Below are 6,214 nucleotides of genomic sequence, written 5' to 3' on the forward strand. Positions count from 1 at the left end.
TTTTAGGACCTACGTCACCAATCCAGACATATACTGTAAAACTACAACAACATTCTCAATGTATTTACATTTTGAATAGATTTTTTGCAGTAGTTTGATTTTGATGTGGTGCATTTGAAAGAAATCTCTGATTATTATCAAGGATGTGACTTTGGTTTATCACCTTGCATTTATCAATTTATTTACTTTATATGAACTGTGATCAATAATGCATATGCTTAATTACTTTCCAAAAGACACATTTTGCCATCTTTGAAAACTTCTCCCAACAGGGAATTTAAGGACAAGATATTGTAGCTTAGTTCAAGAACAACAAATGTTAACAAATCACAAATGCTATTTATCGTAGAATTTATGTGTTATTCTGGTCCATTGCGATCCATATTTCTTCTGTCTATTGTATCTTAAACACACAAAAGATAAGACAACTTATCCTTAAAATTAGGCAATTAGGCCTCACTAGATTTTTTGGTCCAACTTAACAAATCTTAAGCTTTGAAACAAATGATTGTTATTATTATTTTGTTAAGACATTTTACTTTCTGAAATTGAATCTTCTGTATTCTGCATTTCCCAGCTCACTGTGAACAATCTGAAGTACAGAACTCTTTTTTTCCTAGAACGTTTGGATTCAAGCTTCTCGAACACAAATAAATCATCTCACCAACCACTGATGGGTCGTTAGCAAAGTTTACTGTTTGTGGAAAAAATGCTCTGATAATGACAAGCAAACACAACAAAAACTGATTTATTACTAAATAAATGAATTATAAATAAAAAAAAAAAAAAAAAAAAAAGAAAAGCAAAATGCAGTCACATTACACACAAATATGAGTCAGAAAGATTTATTTCACTTCAAATTAGTTACATCTAATAAAATATTGTCTAATCATTCCAAGACAATACTGCACGCTAAACATAAAAGTAAAACATAAAAAAGTACATTTCAGACAAATTGAGAGCAAAGAGTAAAATTATGCTGAAATGTACGACTGAAAACCATCACGATGATCCAGAGAGCCCACATGAACGTTTCTGTCAGGTTCAAAAGATTTTAAAACTGTCTGGCAACAGCGGAAATAGATTTTCATTCCATTTAAAGAATACCCGTGTTTCCACTCATCTTCAATCAAAACGGGTAGCCTGAGATCAGGACGCATCTGTCGCATGAGAAAACAGAAACAGTAGAACGCATTTCACGCATGTGGTGTCCACATAAGGATTTCCACATGGTGGCATTCAGCTTGACGTGATATGCAGGAAGGTTTCGGGAATGAAGTAGGAGTTTTCAAAGTGGGAGACCGTGGGCCTCCTCTGAGACCCTCACCCCTCCCTCTTACTTCATGACGTCACGATTATGTTCTTAGATTACATGCACACTCTACACTCGAGCCAAGGTAGCCTAAAATTACTGTTTGGCATAGCTTCAGACTTAAACAAATACATAAAAATGGTCCGTCCTAAGGCCATTTAGGACGTTTAATAGGAAAAAAAAATTACAAACTACAAACTAAACAATGCAAACACACACACACACACACACACAGGGGTAATGTAAGACTGTGTAAGAGCACTCTGATAGGACCCACATGCACCGCTCCACTGATTAAATCTGGGTTTTAACAGCTGGAGTCCAGACTGTGTGTGTGTTGAGTCACTTTGTCTACGGACCACTTCACAGCAGTGTAATCATTTAACATTCATTTAACCTGCCAGTCATCCCACAGACCACCGCATCAGCTCCGTGACGTCAGTGTTTCTTCTGCGTCACATAAAATGTGCATTTTTTTCTCTCTCCCTCTCCAGGAAGTCGGACACACTTTCCATGTCGCTGGCTCACACACTCATCTTTATTTGAATCAGACTTTGGAATAAACACAAACAGACGTATCCGCTTGTCGAGCTGCAAGAAGACAAATGTGTGCACAGCTTCGGCGCCTTCCAATCGTCTCCTCCTTGAACTCATGAGCTCATGTTAAACTCTGGCAGGGAGTCCTGTGATGTTGCCATTGGTAACGGGGACACAATTCATCGGTGTGGATCCTGACCAATAGAAACTAGCTCATAACACACACGGGCCCTTTCTGGGAAGTGAAGCAAGTGGGACACACCTCTGCTTCACCGATGCCTCTTTTTTTTATTTATTGGAAGTGGAATTTTTGATTTCCTTATCTGTGCTGTCTAGACTGCTGGCCCTCTGCCTCAGGAGGAGAAAGGATAACAGCAGTTAATGTATTTCTCATTGAGGGCCTCCCATTCCTTTCTACACACACACACACACACACACATCTGACATAACTGACCGGGGGGACTGCTACTGGTCTGTTTCAGAAAGAGTGAGAATGTGCTGCTCCCTGCACTGGACCTTTGTATGGAAATGTAAAGTTGAATAACACAGCCATAATGGCGGGAGTGGATGACCATGACGCAGAGAAGTCTTTTATTCAAACCCCCCATACACACACACACACACACACACACACACACGCTAAAAAAGAAAAGCCTTGCGTGCGTTGGTCATGAGTGTCCTCACTGCGAGCTTTGTGGAGTGCCCCAACCCGTCTGTGCTATGTGAATGACTCAGCACATCAAAAGGCGAGGGTGCAGGCACATACATGACCCTCACGTGAATGTGCAAATTAGCAAGCCCTGGAAAATTTCAATATTTCACTTTCCCCTCCTTCTGTACGCTACACACCAAGACAGACAGGCACATGAAGCCTCTCAGGAGCCGTCTGCGGACTCAGATGTGCGGGGCGCTGGGCCAGGTGCTTCCGTGCCAGAGAAAAAAGGCCTAACACCATAGCAAAGTATCCTAAGCACATAATTAGTACTTTCACATGAGAGGAATATTGCTCTTGGATGATGACTTAATTGGGGAATGTAATGAATTAGCGGGGGCTGCGTTGGAGCAGGTCTGCAGGCCCGGAGAAGCTGTGTGTGGCTTCCTGCTCTCTGGAGGTGAAAGTGCTTTGGGTTTGTTGTTCTTGTATCGTCACAGCAGCATGCTGAGGTTCAGACAACGTGATGTTTCTGGCTGTCATCTTATGAAGTGACACGACGGGCATCATAAGGGTCCTGCCTGGTGTGGTGTTGAAAAAAGCATTGTCAATTAAAGACATGAAAAGTTGAAATCATGGCATATAGAATGAACAATTTCATCAGCATTTAAAGGTATAGTTCAACCAAATCACTTTTCACTCGCTTACCTTTAGTTGTATCCATCCATGCAGCTGGTTTGGGTGGATGAGGAAGCGTGTTTCAGCTGGACTTAAAGCTCAGTAGATTTAAGTTTTAGTGAGTTTTAAGTATAAATCGAACTCTTTAGCTTTGAAATACAAAGTTTTGTTGATATTAACATTTTAATTGAATCTTACTTTTTTTAGAAATAAAAAGGAATCTGTATTTCACAGCAAACTGTTCAATCTTTTATAAAGAAGACAAGAAGGCAATTAGCCCTATGAATTTTAAGGTTGGCAAAACTTTGCCGTAGTTCAGACATTTTTGCCTCCATCAAGAAGTTTTGGGTTGTAAAGATTTATTGAATGAAATACGATAAGTCATAACAAAATTAAGACCAAATATGGCCAAAGCTATAGCTGATTTATCAATCAACAATAAAATGTAATAAGATAAAGTCTTTGTAGTGTATAAATTGCAGAATTTAACAGGAGTTTACAGGTCTCTATCCCCGTAGAGATGAGTAGAAATATTATTTGTGGTGCTCAAAATGTCAAAATCAGATACCAACAAAACTACAAAACTGGAGGTAAGGATGAAAAGTTTTGTTTTTTTGTGACTTTTGTGTATCAACCCTGAGATTTCTGCTTCCACTCCAAAACTCGAAAGCCACCCAAAAATCTACCCAACAAACTAAACAATAATATCATTTTAATGAAAATGTTCCATGTGCTTTTAAAATGAATCAGAAGACTCCTGACTGAAGGATATGATGCAAGATTAAACCTATTACTAATTAAAATGTTATTGACTCTACTGGTATCCCGTTTTGATTTAATTGGTTCAGATCCGTCTCAGCCGCAACACAATGGACTGGAGTTGTTGTGGAAACGTTCCAATCAGGTTTGAAAAACAAGATTCAGAAGTTTCCACAGAAACGACTTCCAGAAAAGTACCTCCTCTCATTGACACGGTTTCTTAAGATGAAAGAAGGAAGCTGGAAATATGCAACAGAAACAAAATCCCCCTCGCCACCATTGTTTTGTGGAGGCACCAGAAATCTTAGATACTGATAGACAACCAAAGTTTTAGCAGGATACCCCTGTCTGTTATTTATTTATTTATTTATCATAATCATTATTATTTTATTATTTTGGTTAGTTAACCCTTAGAGAGCACACTGAACTGTGATTTTTTAAAATTTACTTTAGAACAGACATATTTATTTCTTACTCTTAATAGAGACGTATTTGGAAGAGAACGTCAAAAACTGAAGGAAACTGAAGACTTTTTGACACCGGTATAAGTCAAGCGCAAAAAATCCTTAATGATTAACATCCTCTAAGGCAGCCAGTTGCGTCTTTTTCTTGGACTCTGCTTGCCTTGTCATCGCCTTCATCTTTCAAACAGGCTATGTTTACAAATTTGTGGCCTCCCAACCAAAACCAAGATAACCTTAACAACATCATCAGCGTTAGTCTCTCCCCTCCGCAGACATTAAGCAACTACTTTCCAAGGCTGGGTACTCCTCCTCAGTGCTAGTAAAACTGACCTTTCTGCAATTTGTTTAGTCTCTTTCTCTCTGGATTTCTCTCACTAATCATGCAGCAATCACATGATTGCGACATGCTGTGATGTAATGCATACTTGGGACATTGAAGGCGATACCGGAAACATAATCACTGGAGATTTTTGATTATGTGCAACTGAGGTGGGGGAGGTACTCAGATCTTTTAATTAAGTCGAAATATAAATGCCACAGTGTAGGAAAACTCTGATACAAGTGAAAGTTTTTAATCGAAAGTTGTACTTAGGGCAACTTTGTACAACTTTTTGACCTTAAAACAACAGCTTTGAAATCATTCTGAGGGTGCAGTGTCTTGTAACAGAGTTAATGTTGCCTCGGTCTCAGCTCCTCTGTCCCCCCATAACTTGTTTCTGCACTGTGTACCTTCAGTGAGAAGGGTAGCATCACAGCGTTACATACATGTTTACTTCAACAAGTTACCAACACATAACGTTGTTATGATGTAATGAGTTCTGTTTGTAGCCAGCACCTACATTACAACTACAAGTTGCGACAGACCCTGGATTTGTGTTTACGACAGTGGTGTTGCACTCAGAATCTGCGATGGGTGCCAAATCACATAAAATGCCAATTTCTGCATGAAGTCGACTTGAGCAGTAGAGAGCCACAGTCGCACCCCTCCTGGTGGATCCCAGTGGGAACCTATTTCTGAAATACTTTGACCCGTTTGAACTGTGTCATGATCTGCACATATGACGATTGTCAATTTAAAAGATAATTTTTCAGGTCAATAAAGTCCCATTTTGTTGTAGATAAATCACAATATCATCTGGTTTTGTGTTAAACCGCTCAGTGAGCTACATTGTCTAGGACAACATACGTCACCAACCTGGTCATAATGACAACTAAAACTATGTGAAAGGGAATATGGTCAGTTCTGCAAGCTGCTATTATACGGGAGCAGCTCCACAATGTTTAAGTTACGGTGACCTTGTAACAGGAAGACGTCACTAACGCGACTGTTGGCTGTGTAGTTTTTATAATTACTTATTTTCACATTCTTATATTTCATCAGATTTATGACAAACTGCGACTTTATCTAATTAAAAACTGATCTTTGAAATTGTCAAACACCATATGTGTGAGTCATGACAATTCAAGCAAGATCTAAAATTAAGCATTAAATCTAAAGTTGTGAAATAGTGAAGTAAAAAGTACAATATTCACCTCTGAGCTTTAGTGTAGTAAAACCAAAAACTAGCTCAAAATGGAAATACTTAAGTTAAGTTTGAGTAAATAAAGTTCCTTACAGTCCACCTTTATTATTGATATCTTTGTATTTGCACCTTTATTGACACTATATTTGTAATATTAAGGCTCCAAACAGGCCACAAAAAAACACTGTGTTTCAGGTATACATTTGCGGATGTTGTTATGAGATAACAACACTGGGGGCAAAATATGTCTCTTGAAAGTGATATGATGACATGTTAGTCAGACAGCCAG

Source organism: Sparus aurata, chromosome 11 (genome assembly GCF_900880675.1).
Source record: "Sparus aurata chromosome 11, fSpaAur1.1, whole genome shotgun sequence".
Classification (NCBI taxonomy): domain Eukaryota; kingdom Metazoa; phylum Chordata; class Actinopteri; order Spariformes; family Sparidae; genus Sparus; species Sparus aurata.